The 21,332-nt window shown below is 47.8% G+C and overlaps 1 protein-coding gene and 1 non-coding gene across 4 annotated transcripts in view; both read right to left on the bottom strand.

Moving 5' to 3' along the window:
* Positions 1–21,332, bottom strand: part of LOC115636587 (zinc finger protein 154-like) — a 658,270-nt gene that overhangs the window by 514,804 nt on the left and 122,134 nt on the right. The window lies entirely within an intron of this gene.
* On the bottom strand, positions 5,784–5,855 carry TRNAA-UGC. Its single transcript has one exon. It is a non-coding gene; the product is annotated as a tRNA-Ala (tRNA).

Genomic DNA, 21,332 nt, shown 5'->3' with positions numbered 1-21,332 from the left:
AGGGAACCTCTAGATCTCCAGTGCTGAGCTACTTCAGCATGTAAATGGCACTTTTTTGGCCTGCTGCTTCTCTGTCTGGGATGTTTTTGTCAGCCCTGGCACACAAAAAGGGCATCATTGCAAGCGCCCACAAGGGGAAGATGAATTTTTGCCTGCCTTGCTCAGTTTGACTTGCTTCCTCACCCCATTCCTGCCTTAGATCCTGGGTTACCTGGTGGCTGAAGATGGTCCATGTCTCAAGCGGTGCCAGAACCTGACACAGTGCCCCTGGGCAGCCTTTGCTCTGCTCATGCCAGCCGTGCACATTTGCAAATACTTTAAAGCTCCTGTCAGTAAGTTCTTGGGACAGTTACTCACCGTCAAAGGAAGCTCCTTAAAACTGATCTGTCTCACCCAGTGGTACATTGACCTCTGTTCAGACAGAGCCGAAGGGGGGTCTCACTGCTGTGGCTGCCGCTGCTGTGAGAGTGGCCAATGTTGCAGATGAAGCCATCCTGCAACACCTTCCACCTAGCCACCCACTGAAAATCCTGTAGGATGTAAAGTGGGAATAGAAGAACACTGGGGAAGGTGGGGCTTCCTAATCTCCTCCCCCTTCTGCCACCATCGACCATTCCATACCCAGTGCTGCACCCAGTGGGTTAAAAAGAAAATACGGCCATATCGGAAGAGTCAGTTGCGTTCTTTGCAGTTGCCCTAACATTCCCCTCAGGCCTGACCTGACCTCCAGCTCAGCCACCCACTGAAAACTGAAAAACAAAAAAGTAGAGCTGTAAAAGGCTTCAAGGCCCACCAGGCTCAACCCCCTTCTAACACGGAAGAAAAGCCACACGTCTCCTGACTGGGTAGGGACATCCTATTGCCCCACAAGAGGTGGAAGGCCATCCTGTTCGGTCTCAGCAGCGCTCATGGAGCAGGGGGAAAATACATGCCTGAGGAAATTCCCTGTAGCCAAAAGATAGGTCTTGAGCATCACAACTTTGTAGGCTAATGACAAGGTCCACTTATGCCACTGGCTGAGCCTTTCCTCACAGGCCAGCAACTGCTTCTCCCAATTTGCGTTCCCCACCATGTCCCCAACCAAGTGCCAAAAGGCTCAGCTCATCAACTTACCCACTCTTGCAGCCCTCCTCTCTGCCCTGACTGATAGGGAGTATTGATCCTCACACCTTTAGGCCCTTCAGCATCCCTGGGGAACACCAACACCACCCAAGCGACTTTGGGCCAGTAGGTCAACCAATAGGGCTGACTCCTAGGCCAGGCTGCAGCCCAGCTTCACGACTCAGAGGAAATGCAGCTCCCACCCTACCTACAGGACTCCAGGCACAGCCAGCCTTCTGGATCAAACGTCTCCTCTGGGGCTCAAGTCACAACAGCTAGCGGGCAAAAGACAGGCTTTCATGGCATTTGGGAAAGCAAGATAGAGCCTTGGAAGATCCAGCAGAGCTGGTAGCACAGAAATTGTCCTCAGATCCCACTGAGACTTCAACTCAGATTGCAGGATTCAAAGCCCTGGGTGCTGGCCCTTACACCATGGGACCAATAGGGAACACCCAGATCTCTGCTGAGTTCTAGTGTGGATGACCCTGTGCGGGCAGCCCTGCATTTGCTCACCAAGTTGGCATGTAGGAGTTTGCTGCAGCTCCCAGAGGCCTTTCTTAATCCAGACTGAGAGGCCAGGGGGCATGTGAGAAAGTTCCCCTTCAGTCCCAGGCAGTACATAGCCCTTCCTAGGGGATGCCAAGTCCTGGGGGCGGGGTAGGGTAGTGATGATCTCCTGAAGAGACACCTTTTTTAGATTTTGGGAGAATACCACAGGGAGAAACATTCCCTCTCCACCTGAGCAGACACTTGAACCCTCAGATTAAAAGTCTGATGTTCTACTAACTGAGTTAGCCAGGCTCACACAAAGCAGGGCAAGTTTGGTGCAAAAGAGAGACTAGTCAAGAAAAAGAGGACAGAAAATTTGCTATTCTTGGTCCTTTAGCAGCCCTAACCCCATTCTTCCCCTCCATTTGGTGGCCAGAGAAATTCTTCCTTTTTTAGTTAAATATCAGATTCAGGAGAAAACACGGTTATGCAAAGCAAGATAAAATTGACCTGTCTCATGCAGTGGTACATTGACCTCTGTTCAGACTGAGCCTAAGGGGGAGCCTCACTTCTGGATCAAAAGTCCCCTCTTCTGTGAGTCATAACAGGTAGTGGGCAAAAGACAGGCTACCATGTCATCTGAGAGAGCAAGATGAAGCTTTGGGAATCCCAACATGGTTAGCTGGCAATTAAAGGATTCCAAGGTTCTACTGAGACTTGAACCTTGATTTCAGGGCCTGAGTGCTGGCCGTTGCACCATGGGACCAGCAGAGGACCTGTTGATTATTGTAGACTTCCAGCAGGGAGGACTCTGTGGGTAGGGGCAGCTCTAGGCATTTTGCTACCCCAAGCACAGCAGGCAGGTTGCCTTTGGCTGCTTGCCTGCAGGAGGTCTGCCGATCCTCCACAGGCAGCCTGCTTGCTTCCCTCACAGCAGCCAGCAGGGTGTCCTCAGTGGCTTGCCACCCCAAGCACACGCTTGACGTGTTGGTACCTGGAGCCGCCCCTGTCTGTGGGGACTATTTTTTCTGGCAGGGAGGACTCAGTGGGAACATGCATCTCTGGCCAGCCCTGCATTTGCTCAAGAAATCAGTACACAGTGCTTTGCTGCAGGGCCAGAGGCCTTTCTTCCTCCAGAATGTGAGGCCAGTGGACAGGTGAGGAAGTAGCACCTTTAGTCCCAGGCAGTAAAGGGCCCTTCCAAGGAAAGGCCAAATCCTGAGAAGGAGAAGCTGCAGTCAAGGAGAGTCCTTCCGAAAATCTTGGGGGATATTGCAGGAAAGGCTCTTTCTCTGTCTGATTAGTGACTTGAACCCTAGACTCTCAGATTAAAAGCCTGATGTTCTACCAACTGAAGTAGCCAGGCTCACATGTGAAAAAGGCAAATTTCGTGCAGAAGATAAATTAGTCATGAAAATAAGGGCAGGAAACAATACAGAAAACTTGCTACTCTTCCTTTCTTAGCAGTCCTAGCCCCAGCCTGCTCCTCCATCCAGAGCTCCGAGGCCTTATCCTTTCTTTAGTTAAATATCAAATCCAGGAGAAAACACAGTTATACAGAAATGTCATTGGAAATACAAAAATTAAAAAGGAAAATGCAATCCCCATCACTTTATCGTGTCTGGGCCATTCCTGTATTGAGAGCACCTGCTAAGGTCCCTGTGTGCTTACATGAAACTTGGAGAAACTCATACTACAACCTGAACTTGAAATTCAACTGCTCTTTGGTGCCGCAGTAAGACCCTTTCCCTGCTGTGATGTTGCACTCCATAGGATCTTATGAAAATATGCTAATGAGTGTGAATATAAAGTAACTGGAATATACTTCATGCAAAAGGTCTCTTTGTAAGGTATCATTACAAATCTTATAATCTACTCTGTGTTTTCATCTTATTTGTATGAACCAATCAGTCTTGTATCTAAAACTAGAAATATGAACTATAACTCTGAGGTCCTGTTGTAATGTTGCAAAGTGTGGGCCATTAATAGTGGTTTGGACTCTTGATGGCTCCCATTAACCAGGACAATTGACTGGAGATGGCTCTGTCCTGCAACATCTGTGAGTCTGGCCAGGAAGAATGAAGGCTTGGGGGGTCTCACAGGACATGTGACCATGTCACCTGGTACAGGAATCCATCTTAAACCTGGGGCTTTTCCCCAGGAGAGAGACAAAAGATTCCTGCCTTGTACTAAAACTGTATAAGGAGGTGGAACAGAAGAATGGGGGCTGCAGTCATGAGAAATCCCCTAGTTTCCACCTGAGCAGGAACAAGGACTATACCAGGTGAAAAGTTTGGGCCCAGACTAGAAATAAGTCTAGTCTACAAACCAAGCTTATTGGAAGATCTCTGAGGGTGAGATTTTGTTTTTATTGAGTTTCATACTGTATTAGGCTTGGACTTGCATGTTTTTGTTTTATTTTACTCTATGGAGAATACAAACTCCATAGAGAAGGAAAAATTTATGCCTTAGAAAAGTCTGTGTGTGTGTTAGAGTGTCTAGAAACCACTCTCCTATAGTTTCTTCTCTCTGATATCCTTTAGAAAATCTGAAGCAGAAACAATTGCCTTCTTTGAGGCTTCAATTCATGGTTTTCAGATTATGAGACTGATGCACTACCAACTGCAATAAGAAGGCTTGGAAAAGATTTAGGCTCAGTGCATATAGGACCCTGATTTACAGCAGTGACTGGGGCAGGGAAGGAGCCAGGGGTGTACTGGAAGAAGCAGGAAGCTCTGGTGACCAGAGACTTTTGCTGGCAGCTTTCTCAGTAGCAAAGAAATCAATTTACTGGAACTAATGGCAACACAGGGGGGATGTTTCCAAGCTATGCACCCACCTCTACATTTTAGAACTTACTCTCCTTTTTCTAGTAGGGCTCTTTCCATGGGAATTAGGCAAAGCAAACTACACAGGTAAGAGAAACAAGTTAGGGAAGGTACATGGGGAACAGAATCCAGTGCTCCAGATAAGACTTGAATTTATAATCCCAACAGTTTGCCCTTCTGTACTAACCAGTTGCACCACTGCAGAGGCTTTTCAGATTCATTCCAGAAGCAAGCAGTTCCCAATCTCTGTGGTTCACACCTTTGCCTGGTAATTGAAAGGCAGCTGGCTCAACCTTCTGCTGATGCACCTCAGCTCACACCCATGTAGGGTTTGAAGCTTCCATTACTTAAATTCCAGGACATTGAGGGATTTCAGCTCCCCTTTGCCCAGAGGGAGACTTCACCCCACTCCCTACCAGGTTCTTGTCCATGGGATCTCTGTAGGGTGGGCTGGGTCCCTCTGGGTCTTTTCTCTCTCTGGAACAGGCCAGGGTGCAATAACTGGGGCATCTGAGCACTCAGGACCTTCTGTGGGGCTGCCATTCCCCTTCCCCTTCTGTGGTATCATCTGTCATTGACTCCAGCCTTTTTTCTATCCATGGTCAGCACCATCCCAAGCAAGCTGCCCTCGCCTCAAAAAGACAGAGTACTGTGGCACCTTATACACTAACAGATGTATAGAAGCATAAGTTTTCATGGGTGAATACCCACTTCATCAGATGCATGTGGCGAAAATTTGCAGGGGCAGGTATAAATATGCAGGCAAGAATCAGTCTAGAGATAAAGAGGTTAGTTCAATCAAGGAGGATGAGGCACTCTTCTAGCAGCTGAGATGTGACTCCAAAGGAGTTGAAATTGCTTTTGTAGTTGGCTAGCCAGTCACAGAGTTCCCACTATATTCATCTGATGAAGTGGGGATTCACCCACGAAAGCTTATGCTCCTGTACATCTGTTAGTCTATAAGGTGCCACAGGACTTTTTGTTGCTTCTTACAGATCTTGACTAACACAGCTACCGCTGTGATACTCAAAAAGGCAGTGTCTCCTGGTGGGTGTAAATCACTGACCTCTCTCCTCTCTGAGCACTGACTGCCCCTCAGTTTCTTTGCCTCCCAGTCTGTGCAGATGGGACCTTTCCCTCCAGTGCTGGAAGATTTGCCCTTCTCATATTCCCTTGTCTCAAGCAGCACAGCGGGTGGGAATCTTAAATGTACCAAGGTGACTTTGGAGCAGAAACCCTCCCCCCTAGACCTTCCATGCAATTGGCACTTGCCCCTCACTGAGCAGGATTGAAACTTCTTCAGGGAGACTGATGGGCCACATCCCAGCTGGGCATTAGCAAAGAGCAGGGTGAAAAATATGAACTTGAAGATACTGGGGATTGAACCCAGGGCCTCATACATGCAAAGCATACACTCTACCACTGAGCTACATCCCCTGATGAGGCAGGTGTATTATGGGTTACACTCAGAGCCCTCCTGTTCCCACTGCATCCAGTGATCTATAAGCTTCATGAGAAGCCCATTCCCCTGAGGGCAAGTCCTGCTCTCCTGGAGGTTACTTGTTCATAGGGGTCGCTATTCAGCAGGGCCAGATTCTATGTGTGGGGAAGAGAGAGTGTGTGCCCTGGAATCAGGGTGCAGAGATACACTCAGCCCTCTGCCCTGCATTGGGGGGTGGTGCTGCCACCTCCTGCTGGAAAGCCAACATGGTGGTTGGGCTTTGTGAACAGCTCAATCCCTGACCTTGGTGGCAGAAGTGATGAGAAGGGGGCTCCAGCTGTTCCTAGGATCTACTAGTTCCACCTGCCTGTAAAGTCCAACTTTCCCCAGCACATTCACTGTGGTGCAATTAGGTCACTGTTTCCATGGCAGCACAGCAAAGAATCACTCCCAGTTTCCCTTCTATATGCAGCAGGATTAGCCTGTGTCAGTGATTAATGAGGTGGATCTAGCTGTAGAGTGTTATTCATTCCCCACCTTGACAATTCACACAGTCCCTTTCCCATGCAGATTCCCAGCACCTCAGTGATCCTGGTAGCAGGGGTTAGGGCCTGAGATTTTCACGGTTCTTTTTCCCCTCCAACTGGAGTGAACTCAGCTTTTCCCCCATCCCAGAAATTCCATGAAATAACAACAGCAGCATAAAGAAAGAGGGGAGGGAACATCTCACTGCCAGGGCTGGATGTTTGTCCATTGTTTCCATGGTATTTGGCCCCCTGCTTTGCACAAGGGACAGAGAAAGATCTTGCTGTTCCTGTGTCTGTGCAAGGAAAATTGTGCGTCTGTATGAAAGAGAGGCAGGAAATGGCCCCATGGTGGGACAATATCCTCAGGATTAAGACCTAAATACTCAGGCTGAGAACTGATAGAACTCCACTCATCTGGGAATTAACAAATTATCTTCCATGGAGCAGGGCCAGATCCAGCGTTTTTGCCACCCCAAGTGGAAAAAAAAAATAAAAAAGCTGCAATCAATGGCAGCTCTACCTCTGCCGCTTTTGGGGGCAAGTCCTTCCTTCCAAGAGGGACTGAGAGGGCCGAACTGCCGCTGAAGCCTCCCCTTTCCATTGGCCACCCCAGGTACTTGCTTGCTGCACTGGTGCCTGGAGCCAGCTCTGCCATGGAGACACTGGGAAGATGAGGGAATCAGGAAAAAACCATGGATTTGTTTACACTGCAAGTGAAGAATAACTGAAGCTTTTTTGGTGTAGTCACTTTTCCTTGACTGGGAATCAAACCCAGGCTGTGGCAGTAAAAGTATCAAATCCTAACCACTAAACGATCAGCAAGCTGATTGTGTTGTTTTTCTTCTTACTTACACTACACTTTCTTAGGCTACTTTCCATCCACTTTCTGAAATTGCTCCCTTGTCCACTCTCTGAGGGGCTAAGAGCAGAGAGTGCAGGAACTCCTGTGCTCAGGGTCACAACCTGACCCCAACCCAAGCCACTGAAACAAACTCAAATGATGCTTCAGCTTCCTTCAGCAGGATCACAGAGCAACACAAAGAAAACCCATGAGGAATAATCCTCCTCTGCCTTCATTTACCCCATTGCAACCCTCTCAGCAGCCAACTCTTGTGGGAAGGACACTGAGCTGATAGGAGCTCTGGCACAGAGACCAAGGGAGTAGTGTTGTTCCCCTCAGTGTGAGCTGATCACATTCTGACTCCATGTAATGGGGTTCTGAGCTTTGCCAACTTGTGAGTTCTGTGTCCTCAACTAGCAGTCAAAGTGCTGAACCCCCTGGACCCTTCTACTGGGAGCATGGTGATTGCACAACAGCTGCAAACCCTTTTCCCCTCTCCTTGTCTTCCTCAGCTTCCCCAGACCTTCCCCACAAATGGTTTCATTAGACACTGGAGGGATTTAAGGACCTGCAGGTTTCTCTCACCCATCTCCTAAAGCAAACAGTGATTCCATTCTCTGACACTCCTGGGCCTGGGCTTCTTTTGAGTTTTTCCCCAGGGGACCTGATTTCCTGTGAAAATGTGTGTGGGAGGAAACAGCTTGTCTGCCCCCTCTCTTTTTCAGACTCTCCCCCACTAGATGAGTCCAACAGCACCTCCCCTTGGTGGGACAATCCTAAATTCCACCCTCCTACCCTGGTTTCTCTGACCAGCTGATGGTGACAGCATGCTAAATCAACCCCAGCTCTCTGGTCTAGAAAGCAGCATCTAACCAGCCTTGTGACAGCTCCGGTTTGCTAGTGGGAGACATAACGAACCAGGAAAGAAGGCAAATGTCAGACAGGGAACCTCAGCTCACAAATAAATACCCTCAGAGCTTCTTCTACACTTCGACTGGGCACTTGACTGACTTTAAATCTAGCTAGCTCAGTTGGTAGAGCATGATGCTCTTAATCCCACCATCATAAATTCAAGACCCATGGTGGGTGGTAGCGACAGCCCTTAGGTGTCACTCTTCTGCTAATAGTCACAGACCAAAATGAAATAAACTTTCTATGCTCTTTGGAGGTCATGTTTCTTCTCTCTCTGAGCTTCAGTAAAACATGAAGAGAGAACAAACTGACATTTGCATCCTCTTCCCTTCTACCCCATGCAAGAAGAGGGGATAATAATCATCATCAGATTAATGGAGTGGGAATTCTGTGACTGGCTAGCCAACTACAAAAGCAATTTCAACTCCCTTGGTGTTCACACCTCAGCTGCTAGAAGAGGGCCTCATCCTCCTTGATCGAACTAATCTCCTTATCTCTAGACTGATTCTTGCCTGCATATTTATACCTGCCCCTGCAAATTTTCGCCACATGCATCTGACGAAGTGGGTATTCACCCATGAAAGCTTATGCTCCAATACGTCTGTTAGTGTATAAGGTGCCATAGGACTCTGTCTTTTTGAGGCGAGTGCAGCTTGCTTGGGGTGGTGCTGACGATGGATAGAAAAAAGGCTGGAGTCAATGACAGATGATACCACAGAAGGGGAAGGGGAATGGCAGCCCCACAGAAGGTCCTGGGTGCTCAGATGCCCTAGTTGTTGCACCCTGGCCTGTCACAGAGAGAGAGAAGACACAGTGGGACCCAGCCCCCCTACAGAGATCCCATGGACAAGAACCTGGTAGGGAGTGGGGTGAAGTTTCCCTCTGGGCAAAGGGGAGCTGAAATCCCTCAGTGTCCTGGAATTTAAGTAATGGAAGCTTCAAACCCTGCACGGGTGTGAGCTGAGGTGCATCAGCAGAAGGTTGGTCTGGACAGGGGCGGCAGGTTTGTATAATTTTTGGTGGTGCCCAGAATGGGACAAGTCCTGCCCACCACACACCTGCCTAAGGCTCTGAGAGGGAGTTTGGGTGTGGGAGGGAGAAGGGTTGAGCTCTGGGAGAGAGTTTTGGTGCAGGGTTTGGGCTCACTCAGGGGGTTGAGGTGCACGATAGCGTGCAGGAGGCAGGGTCTTGGAGGAAGTTTGGTTGTGGGGTCTGGGTTGGGGCAGGGAGTTAGGGGTGCAGGAGAGGGTGATGGGTGCAGCATTTACCTCGGGCATCTCCCGAAAGCAGCCCACACCCCCCTCTGGCAGCAGCCCCTAAGCGGGAGGGCTGGGAACATCTCTGTGCACCACTGCCCGCAGACTCCACCCCTGCAGCTCCTATTGCCACAGTTGGCAGAGTTGGCTCTTGGGTGGGGGCAGCATGTGGAGACCCCCCCACACAGTTGTTCTTCCCACAGCTGGCTGATGGGAGGCAGCAGGGATCTCCCCAGTCTGGGGGAATCTCTCTGGGCCCCACTGTTAGGTCTCCATCCTTTCTCCCTCTAACCACACACACAACTCCACTCCCCATTATCAATGTTTTAGAGAGGCCCCTCCCTCCCTTTATGGGATACAGACTCCCTGTGTCAGAGACTGACTGGGGCTCCTCTCTGCATGGCCTCAATGGGGAAGGAAAGAGATGGTGCCGGGGCAGGGGGGAGAAGATGGGCAGAAGAGTCAAATGAGACTAAACCAGAACAGAGGAGATTTTCTTCCTGTTAAAATATACTGGAGTCTCATGGCTGAAAAGTCACCTCTTGAGTTAGGTTTGAACCAGCTGCTTTTCAATTACCAGGCAAAGGTGTGAACCACAGAGACTGGAAACTGCTTGCTCCTGAATGCATCTAAAAAGCAACTGCAGTGGTGTAACTGGTTAGTACAGAAGGGCTGTTGGGATTATAAATTCAAGTCTTATCTGGAGCACTGGATTCTGTTCCCCATGTACCTTCCCCAGCTTGTTTCTCTTACCTGTGTAGTTTGCTTTGCCTAATTCCCATGGAAAGAGCCCTACTAGAAAAAGGAGAGTAAGTTCTAAAATGTAGAGGTGGGTGCATAGCTTGGATACATCCCCCCTGTGTTGACATTAGTTCCAGTAGATTGTTCCCTGGCAAGACAAATTGATTTATTTGCTGCTGAGAAAGCTGCCAGCAAAAGTCTCTGGTCACCAGAGCTGCCTGCTTCTTCCAGCACACCACTGGCTGCTTCCCTGCCCCAGTCACTGCTGTAGGAGAGTCCTATATGCACTGAACCTAAAGCTTTTCCAAGTCTTCTTAGCACACTTGGTAGTGTGTCAGTTTCATAACCTGAAGGTCCTGTGCTCAAGCCTCAGCGAAGATAATGAATTTTGCTCCCTGCTTCAGATTTTCTAAAAGAAATCAGAGAAAATGAACTAGAGGAGAGTGGTTTCTAATCACCCTCACACCCATCTAACAGACTTTTCTATGGCATTAACTTTTCCTTCTCTGTGCAGTTTGTATTCTCCATAGAGCGAAATAAAGCAAAAATATGCAAGTCTAAACCTAATACAGTATGAAACCCAATACAGATCAAAACTCAGCCTCAGAGATCTTCCAATAAGCTTCTTTTGTAGACCAGACTTATTTTTTGTCGGGGCCCAAACTTTTCACCTGGTATAGTCCTTGTTCCTGCTCAGGTGATAGCTAGGGGATTTCTTATAACTGCAGCCCCCTTTCTTCTGTTCCACCTCCTTATACAGCTTTGGTACAAGGCAGGAATCTTTTGTCTCTCTCCTGGGGAAAAGCCCCAGGTTTAAGATGGATTCCTGTACCAGGTGACATGGTCACATGTCCTGTGAGACCCCCCCCAAGCCTTCATTCTTCCTGGCCAGACTCACAGATGTTGCAGGACAGAGCCATCTCCAGTCAATTGTCCTAGTTAATGGGAGCCATCAAGAGTCCAAACCACTATTTATGGCCCACACTTTGCATCATTACAACAGGATCTCAGAGTTATAGTTCATATTTCTAGTTTCAGATACAGGAATGATTGGTTCATACAAATAGGATGAACACACAGAGTAGATTATAAGATTTGTAATGATACTTTACAAGAGATCTTTTGCATGAAGCATATTCCAGTTACTTTATATTCATACTCATTAGCATATTTTCATAAAATCCTATGGAGTACAACGTCACAGCAGGGAAAGGGTTTTACTGCAGCACCTAGGAGTAGTTGAGTTTCATGTTCAGGCTGTGGTATGAGTTCCTCCAAGTTTCCCATAAGCACCCAGGGACCTTAGCAGGTGCTCTCAATACAGGAATGGCCCAGACACGATAAAGTGATGGGGATTGCATTTTCCTTTTTAATTTTTGTATTTCCAATGACATTTCTGTATAACTGTGTTTTCTCCTGGATTTGATATTTAACTAAAGAAAGGATAAGGCCTCGGAGCTCTGGATGGAGGAGCAGGCTGGGGCTAGGACTACTAAGAAAGGAAGAGTAGCAAGTTTTCTGTATTGTTTCCTGCCCTTATTTTCATGACTAATTCCTCTTCTGCATGAAATTTGCCTTTTTCACATATGAGCCTGTCTACTTCAGTTGGTAGAACATCAGGCTTTTAATCTGAGAGTCTAGGGTTCAAGTCACTAATCAGACAGAGAAAGAGCTTTTCCTGTAATATCCCCCAAGATTTTCAGAAGGACTCTCCTTGACTGCAGCTTCTCCTTCTCAGGATTTGGCCTTTCCTTGGAAGGGCCCGTTACTGCCTGGGACTGAAGGTGCTACTTCCTCACCTGTCCACTGGCCTCACATTCTGGAGGAAGAAAGGCCTCTGGGCCTGCAGCAAAGCACTGTGTGCTGACTTCTTGACCAAATGCAGGGCTGGCCAGAGATGCATATTGCCACTGAGTCCTCCCTGCCAGAAAAAATTGTCCTTACAAACAGGGGTGGCTCCAGGCCCCAGCATACCAAGTGCATGTTTGCGGTGGCAAGCCTGTGGGGGCGCTCTGCTGGTTGCTGCGAGGGCAGTAGGCAGGCTTCCTGTGGAGAGTCTGCAGCTTCTGCGCACCTCCCACAGGCAAGCTTCCAAAGGCAGCCTGCCTGCTGTGCTTGGAGCAGCAAAATGCCTAGAGCTGCCCCTACCCACAGAGTCCTCCCTGCTGGAAGGCTACAGTAATCAACAGGTCCTCTGCTGGTCCCATGGTGTAAGGGCCAGCACTCGGGCCCTGAAATCAAGGTTCAAGTCTCAGTAGAACCTTGGAATCCTTTAGTTGCCAGCTAACCATGTTGGGATTCCCAAAGCTTCATCTTGCTCTCTCAAATGACATGGTAGCTTGTCTTTTGCCCACTACCTGTTGTGACTCACAGAAGAGGGGACTTTTGATCCAGAAGTGAGGCTCCCCCTTAGGCTCAGTCTGAACAGAGGTCAATGTACCACTGCATGAGACAGGTCAATTTTATCTTATTTGCATAACCGTGTTTTCTCCTGGATCTGATATTTAACTAAAAAAAGAAGAATTTCTCTGGCCACCAGATGGAGGGGAAGAATGGGGTTAGGGCTGCTAAAGGACCAAAAATAGCAAATTTTCTGTCCTCTTTTTCTTGACTAGTTTCTCTTTTGCACCAAACTTTCCCTGCTTTGTGTGAGCCTGGCTAGCTCAGTTAGTAGAACATCAGACTTTTAATCTGAGGGTTCAAGTGTCTGCTCAGGTGGAGAGGGAATGTTTCTCCCTGTGGTATTCTCCCAAAATCTAAAAAAGGTGTCTCTTCAGGAGATCATCACTACCCTACCCCGCCCCCAGGACTTGGCATCCCCTAGGAAGGGCCATGTACTGCCTGGGCCTGAAGGGGAACTTTCTCACATGCCCCCTGGCCTCTCAGTCTGGATTAAGAAAGGCCTCTGGGAGCTGCAGCAAACTGCTGCATGCCAACTTGGTGAGCAAATGCAGGGCTGTCCGCACAGGGTCATCCACACTAGAACTCAGCAGAGATCTGGGTGTTCCCTATTGGTCCCATGGTGTAAGGGCCAGCACCCAGGGCTTTGAGTCCTGCAATCTGAATTGAAGTCTCGGTGGGATCTGAGGACAATTGCTCTGCTACCTAACCCTGCTGGGCCTTCCAAGGCTCTATCTTGCTTTATCAAATGCCATGAAAGCCTGTCTTTTGCCCGCTAGCTGTTGTGACTTGAGCCCCAGAGGGGACGTTTGATCCAGAAGGCTGGCCATGCGTGGAGTCCTGTAGGTAGGTTGGAGCTGCATTTCCTCTGAGTCGTGAAGCTGGGCTGCAGCCTGGCCTAGGAGTCAGCTCTATTGGTTGACCTACTGGCCCAAAGTCACTTGGGCGGCGTTGGTGTTCCCCAGGGATGCTGAAGGGTCTAAGGGAGGGAGGCTCAATACTCCTCCCTATCAGTCAGGGAGGAAGAGGAGGGCTGCAAGAGTGGGTAGGTTGATGAGCTGAGCCTTCTAGCACTTGGTTGGGGACATGGTGGGGAACGCAATTTGGGAGAAGCAGTTGCTGGCCTGTGAGGTAAGGCTCAGCCAGTGGCGTAAGTGGACCTTGTCATTAGCCTACAAAATTGTGATGCTCAAGACCTATCTTTTGGCTACAGGGAATTTCTTCAGCCATGTATTTTCCCCCTGCTCCATGAGCACTGCTGAGACCGAACAGGATGGCCTTCCACCTCTTGTGGGGCAATAGGATGTCCCTACCCAGTCAGGAGACGTGTGGCTTTTCTTCCGTGTTAGAAGGGGGTTGAGCCTGGTGGGCCTTGAAGCCTTTTACAGCTCTACTTTTTTGTTTTTCAGTTTTCAGTGGGTGGCTGAGCTGGAGGTCAGGTCAGGCCTGAGGGGAATGTTAGGGCAACTGCAAAGAACGCAACTGACTCTTCCGATATGGCCGTATTTTCTTTTTAACCCACTGGGTGCAGCACTGGGTATGGAATGGTCGATAGTGGCAGAAGGGGGAGGAGATTAGGAAGCCCCACCTCCCCCAGTGTTCTTCTATTCCCACTTTACATCCTACAGGATTTTCAGTGGGTGGCTAGGTGGAAGGTGCTTGCAGGATGGCTTCATCTGCAACAGTGGCCACTCTCACAGCAGCGGCAGCCACAGCAGTGAGGCCCCCTTCGGCTCTGTCTGAACAGAGGTCAATATACCACTGGGTGAGACAGATCAGTTTTAAGGAGCTTCCTTTGACGGTGAGTAACTGTCCCCAGAACTTACTGACAGGAGCTTTAAAGTATTTGCAAATGTGCACGGCTGGCATGAGCAGAGCAAAAGCTGCCCAGGGGCACTGTGTCAGGCTCTGGCACAGCTTGAGACAATGGACCATCTTCAGCCACCAGGTAACCCAGGATCTAAGGCAGGAATGGGGTGAGGAAGCAAGTCAAACTGAGCAAGGCAGGCAAAAATTCATCTTCCCTTTGTGGGCACTTGCAATGATGCCCTTTTTGTGTGCCAGGGCTGACAAAAACATCCCAGACAGAGAAGCAGCAGGCCAAAAAAGTGCCATTTACATGCTGAAGTAGCTCAGCACTGGAGATCTAGAGGTTCCCTAATTTAAGCCCAGGCTTTGCATGCTCTTTGGTCCCTATGAATGCTGTGGAGGGCTGTTTTCTGGAAACACAGCAGTGCCTTTACCCACTATGAGTCCCTCATTTGAGGCTCCCAAGCAAGAAAAGACGGCATGGACTTATGCACCGAGTTGGCCCACCTGACCTTTCTTTCTTCTCTTGCTCTTTCTCAGCAAGGGGAAGAAAAAGAAGCTCTCCTTCAAGCTGGAGTCAGAAGGGACAGGTAAGGATGACTTCCTGAGTGCCAGCTCCAGTCCTTTGCTCTACCAGCTGATCTATCGAGGGGCTGCCACCACTTTCTCCAGGTTGGCCCATCGGTGTGTTCAGAATGAAGAGGGGTAACTAGTGGTGTTTCCCAAGGGTCAGTCCAAGGACCAATCCTATTCAACTTATTCATAAATGATCTAGAGAAAGGGGTAAACAGTGAGGTGGCAAAGTTTGTGGACGATATTAACCTGCTCAAGATAGTTAAGACCAGTGCAGACTATGAAGAACTTCAAAGAGATCTCACAAAACTAAGTGATTGGGCAACAAAATGGCAAGTTAAATTGAATGTGGATAAATGTCAAGTAATGCACATTGGAAAAACTAACCCCAGCTATACCTACAATATGGTGGGGGCTAATTTAGCTACAACTAATCAGGAAAGAGATCTTGGAGTCATCATGGATAGTTCTCTGAAGACGTCCATGCAGTGTGTAGTGACAGTCAAAAAAGCAAACAGGATGTTAGGAATCATTAAAAAAGGGAGAATAAGATCGAGAATATCTTACTGCCTTTATATAAATCCATGGTACACCCACATCTTGAATACTGCATACAGATGTGGTCTCCTCATTTCAAAAAAGATGTACTGGCACTAGAAAAGGTTCAGAGAAGGGCAACTAAAATGATTAGGGGTTTGGAACGAGTCCCATATGAGGAGAGATTAAAGAGACTAGAACTTGTCAGCTTGGAAAAGAGGAGATGAAGGTGGGATGTGATAGAGGTCTATAAAATCACGAGTGGTGTGGAGAAAGTGAATAAGGAAAAGTAATTACTTGATCCCATAATATAAGACCTAGGGGCCACCAAATGAAATTAATGGGCAGCAGGTTTAAAACAAATAAAAGGAGGGTCTTCTTCACACAGCACACAGTCAACATGTCAAACTCCTTGCCTGAGGAGGTTGTGAAGGCTAGGAATATAACAGGGTTTAAAAGAGAACTAGATAAATTAACAGGTTTCAGAGTGGTAGCCGTGTTAGTCTGCATCAGCAAACAGAACGAGTAGTACTTGTGGCACCTTAGAGAGTAACAAATTTATTTGAGAAACAACTCTGACATCATAATCCAAAAGCCTGACAAAAGCGGTGCTGTCATCATCACGAATAGGTCGGAACATGAACGAGAGGCTGCTAGGCAGCTCTCTAACACCACACTCTACAAGCCATTACCCTCTGATCCCACTGAGTTACCAAATGAAACTACACCATCTGCTCAAGAAACTTCATGAAAAAGCCGAAGAACAAATCTGCAAAGACACAACCCTAGAACCTTGACCAGGGGTATTCTATCTGCTAGCCTCCTCAGGCCCTACATTACCAGCACTCCTAGCTATCTTTAAGACACCAGTGGCTTCCTGAGGAAATGACAATCCATTGGTGATCTTCCAGAAAACACCATTCTGGCCACTATGGAGGTAGAAGCCCTCTACACCAACATTCCACACAAAGATGACTACAAGCCGTTAGGAACATTATCCCCAATAATGCCTCTGCAAACCTGGTGGCTGAACTTTGTGACTTTTCATCACCCATAACTATTTCACATTTGGGGACAATGTATACCTTCAAGTCAGCAGCACTGCTATGGGTACTCACATGGACCCACAGTATGCCAACATTTTTATGACTGACTTAGAACAACACTTCCTCAGCTATCGTCCCCTAACGTCTCTACTCAACTTGTGCTACATTGATGACATCTTCATCATCTGGACTCATGGAAAAGAAGCCCTTGAGGAATTCCACCATTATTTCAACAATTTCCATCCCACTATTAACCTCAGCCTGGACCAGTCCACACAAGACACCCACTTCCTGGACACTACAGTGCTAATAAGAGATGGTCACATAAACACCACCCTATACTGGAAACCTACTGACCTCTATACTTACTTATATGCTTCCAGCTTTCACCCAGATCACAGCACATGATCCATTATCTACTTGCAAGCTCTAAGATACAATCACATTTGCTCCAACCCCTCAGACAGAGACAAACACCTACAAGATCTCTATCAAGTGTTCTTACAACTATGGTACCCACCTGCTGAAGTGAAGAAACAGATTGACAGAGCCAGAAGAGTACCCAGAAGTCCCATACTACAGGACAGGTGCAAGAAAGAAAGTACCTGAAAGCCACTAGCCATCACCTTCAACCTCCAACTAACACCTCTCCAGCACATCATCAAGGATCTACAACCTATCCTGAAGGATGATCCCTCACTCTCAGATCTTGGGAGACAGGCCAGTCCTCGCTTACAGACAGTCCTTCAACCTGAAGCAAATACTTACCAGCAACCACATAACAGAAACAGTAACCTAGGAACCTATCCTTGCAACAAAGCCCATTGCCAACTCTGTCCACATATCCATTCAGGGGACACCATCAGAGGACCTAGTCACATCAGCGGCTCGTTCACCTGCACATCTATGAATGTGATATATGACATCATGTGCCAGCAATGCCCCTCTGTCGTGTACATTGGCCAAACCAGACTGTCTCTACGTAAAATAATAAATGGACACAAATCAGATGTCAAGAATTATAACATTCAAAAACCAGTCAGAGAACACTTCATCTCCCTGGTCACTCGATTACAAACCTAAAAGTAGCAATATTACAACAAAAAAAATTCAAAATCAGACTCCAACAAGAGACTGCTGAATTGGAATTAATTTGCAAAGTGGACACCATAAATTAGGCTTAAATAAAGACTGGGAGTGGATGAGCCTTTACACAAAGTAACACTATTCCCCCATGTTTATTTTCCCTCTTACTGTTATTCATACCTTCTTGTCAACTGTTGGAAATGGACCATCCTGATTATCACTACAAAAGGGTTTTTTTTCCTGCTGATAATAGCTCACCTTAACTGCTCACTCTCGTTATAGTGTGTATGGCAACTCCCATTTTTTCATGTTCTCTCTCTCTCTCTCTCTCTCTCTCTCTCTCTCTATACATATTTTCCTGCTGTATTTTCCACTGCATGCATCCAATGAAGTCGGTTTTAGCCCAGGAAAGCTTATGCTCAAATAAATTTGTTAGTTTCTAAGATGCCACAAGTACTCCTCATTCTTTTTGCAGATAAATTAATAAAGGTTAAGTCCATTAATGGCTATTAGCCAGAATGGGTAAGTAATGGTGTCCCTAGCCTCTGTTTGTCAGATGGTGGAGATGGATTGCAGGAGAGAGATCACTTGATCATTACCTGTTAGGTTCACTCTCTCTGGGGCACCTGGCATTGGCCACTGTTGGTAGATAGAATGCGGGGTTGGATGGACCTTTGGTCTGACCCAGTATGGCCGTTCTTATGAAGAGAGGAGCAAAGCATTGTTACAGAGTTTCTGTAGCATAGTAGTTATCATATTTGCCTAACATGCAAAAGGTCCCTGGTTTGAAACCAGGCAGAAACATACTGGCTTAATTTTCCTAGCTCCTACTGGCCTGTTCCTGCTGTTGTAGGAGTAGCAGTGATTTCTATGTTCAAAAGCTCTGTTATACTTCCCTTGCTCCCACTTCTGTCTCTCTGAATGCCTGTGAATTGGCTTTCCCTGTTGTGGGATGAATGGGCTGGTTGAAGAGCAGAAGAGCTCCCAGGTAGACAAGGTGTCTGGGACTCTAATTAGGCAGCGATCACATCCCCAGAGCATGGACACTGCCCAAGGTGGAGTGTGACCAACCAGATGCAGCCAAGTCATGTCTAGTCGCAGGCTATTAGGTGCAGGTCCTTAAAAGGGGAAGGGGCCATGTGCTCTGGAGAGCACTCACAAGCTTGTACTTCCAGTGAATGCCCTTTGCCCAGACCGCCTAGCCAGTGGTTGTCTGAGTTGTATTTCATAGTGCCTCAGGAAGACTTACCTTCATCGCACGGTCCATAGCTGCACTGTGGGACACTTACCTTGCAGAATCTTGACATCTCCAGTGCTGTGCCGGTGATGGGAGGGTGAGTATAGAAGTGTGAGTGTGACGTACCCCCCCTTCTTCTTTTGAGCTTAGCTGTCAGTATAATAAACGTGCTACTTTCTGCCAAACTCTGGTGGGTCATTAGTCCTCCCTACGTTTACTAGCTGGCCCAATTTTGGGTAACACCTGCGATAAACTCAACCTCTGAAGGATAGAGGGTGGTGAAATGAGCTGAGAAAAAGCCTTAGCTTCAGTATCTCCTGTTCGGTCCATGCTGGAGCTCTTTTTTGATTCTGGGACTGCATGGTCATCTGTGTTGATCGGCGCTCCACGCTGGGCAAACAGGAAATGAAATTCAAAAGTTTGTGGGGCTTTTCCTGTCTACCTGGCAAATGCATCCGAGTTCAGATTGATGTCCAGAGCGGTCACAATGGTGCATTGTGGGATAGCGCCCAGAGGCCAATACCATTGAATTGCGGCCATACTAACCCTAATCTGACATGGCAATACCGATTTCAGCGCTACTCTCCTCGTTGGTGAGTACAGATATCTGTATTAAGAGCCCTTTATATCAATAAAGGGCTTCGTTGTGTGGATGGGTACAGGGTTAATGAGATGTAACACTGCTAAATTCAATATAAACTAGTAGTGTTGACCAGGCCAGAGAGAGCAGCAGGTTTCCCCTATTGTTTCCCGCTTTTATTTTCTTGACTAGTTTCTCCTCTGCACCAACTTGCTCTTTTTCTGTGTGAGTCTGATGAGCTCAGTTGATAGAGTATCAGGCTTTTAATTTGAGGGTTCAAGTCCCTGATCAGGTGATAAACTGTACACAAAGATCTCAAACTGTCTTTCTGGAGTCCTCTTTGACATTACTTTTCTCTTCAGTACTTTCCCTTTCCTGTCCTGCTGGATCCCCGAATGGGGATGCTCTTCAGACTAAACTCATGTCACTTCTTTTCCAAGTGCACGTCAATCCCAATCCTCAGTCCCTCCTATACACACTGCTCCTCACTCCCAACCAGAGCCTACTAATCCTTCACCCTTCTCCTCTGTCCCAAACCACAGCCTCTTCCTACTCCCAGTACCCCTCAATCACAACCCATAGGCCCCTTCTCACGCTGCTCCTCAATCCCTACCCACAGCTCCCTCCTTCCCTCCAGCAGCAAGTGCTTCAGACCCCCTCAGGAAGATTTTCTTGCAAGGTTTCGTGTATGAGTCAGCATGTGGGTTTTACAGTATGTTGGAAATATGTTGGATTGCTTGCCAAAATGATCACTTTTGGCTGGTGTTGGATTCCCAGTCTCCTTGTTATAGAGGCAGAAGAAATAAAGGGTTGTTATCCTTCTTGTGTGAATTGAGGGCGGCACAACTGTGCTTGGCAGACCCCGATTGAGGGACTCACCCACAATTCAATAGTACTTGCTAAGCAGAGGACATGGGTTCCAAAGCCAAGTGGGCTGGGGCCTGGGTCTCAATACTAAAATTTAGGTGTTAGACCAACTATAGGACAGGGTGGCTGTGGAGGGATGAGTGAGTTCCTAGACAACATAGTGAGTATGGTGCCTTCTTATTTTCCCCCTTTTCCACCCAGGATGTCAGGTGAACTCTACAGAGGCACCTCTGGGCTTGCCCTGACTAAGAACAACAGCTGTGAGTGGAGTGCAGAGAGGGGATGGCTCATGTTAAAGGACTTTTGATTGCTGGACTTACGAACCGTATGGAGAAGAACACTGTCCAGCTTATTTGTGGGTGGGTCTTTCCCTCATGGTTTATGTTTATGTGTTGGGGCTGCTGACATGACTTCGGCTAACCCTGGGCTTACATTGCAATGTAGACATACCCTGAGAGGGCATCTATACTGTGATAAAAGCCCTGTGGCCCGGCTGGCCCGGATGAGCTGATTTGGGCTCCTGGGGCTCAGGTTGTGGGGCTAAAAACTGCAGTGCAGACATTTGGGCTCAGACTGGAGTCAAGGTTCGGAGACCCTCACCCCTTATGGGGTCTCAGAGGTTGGGATCAAGCCCAAGTGTCTACACTGTAATTTTATCACCCTGCAGCACAAGCCCCACAAGCCTGAATCAGCTGACCCAGGTTTTGAGAATGGTGACTTGGGTGTGTCAATGACAATGTAGACATAATGCTAGGCTATGTCTACACTGCAATGAAACATCCACGGCTGTCCTGTGCCAGGGCAGGCTCCCAGGGCTTGGGCTGTGAGGTGATAAATTTGCACTGTAGACATCTCGGCTCAGGCTCAATATTGGGCTCTGGACCCCACAAGGTTGGGAGGGAGTTTAGCAAGCAAAAAAGGTAAAATGGCAGTGGAGTATTACCATGGACTCAATGGCATTTCTCCATTGGCCTGCCTGCTTTGGGGCAGGGACAATAACAGGTCCTGCTGCATTTGTAATTTCAAAGGGTGGTTTAGGATTTTCATTCTCACACAAGGTG

This window comes from Gopherus evgoodei, chromosome 1 (assembly GCF_007399415.2).
Source record: "Gopherus evgoodei ecotype Sinaloan lineage chromosome 1, rGopEvg1_v1.p, whole genome shotgun sequence".
NCBI lineage: Eukaryota > Metazoa > Chordata > Testudines > Testudinidae > Gopherus > Gopherus evgoodei.
Note: the sequence above shows the minus strand (reverse complement) of the source record. Positions and strands in the feature narration are given on the sequence as shown.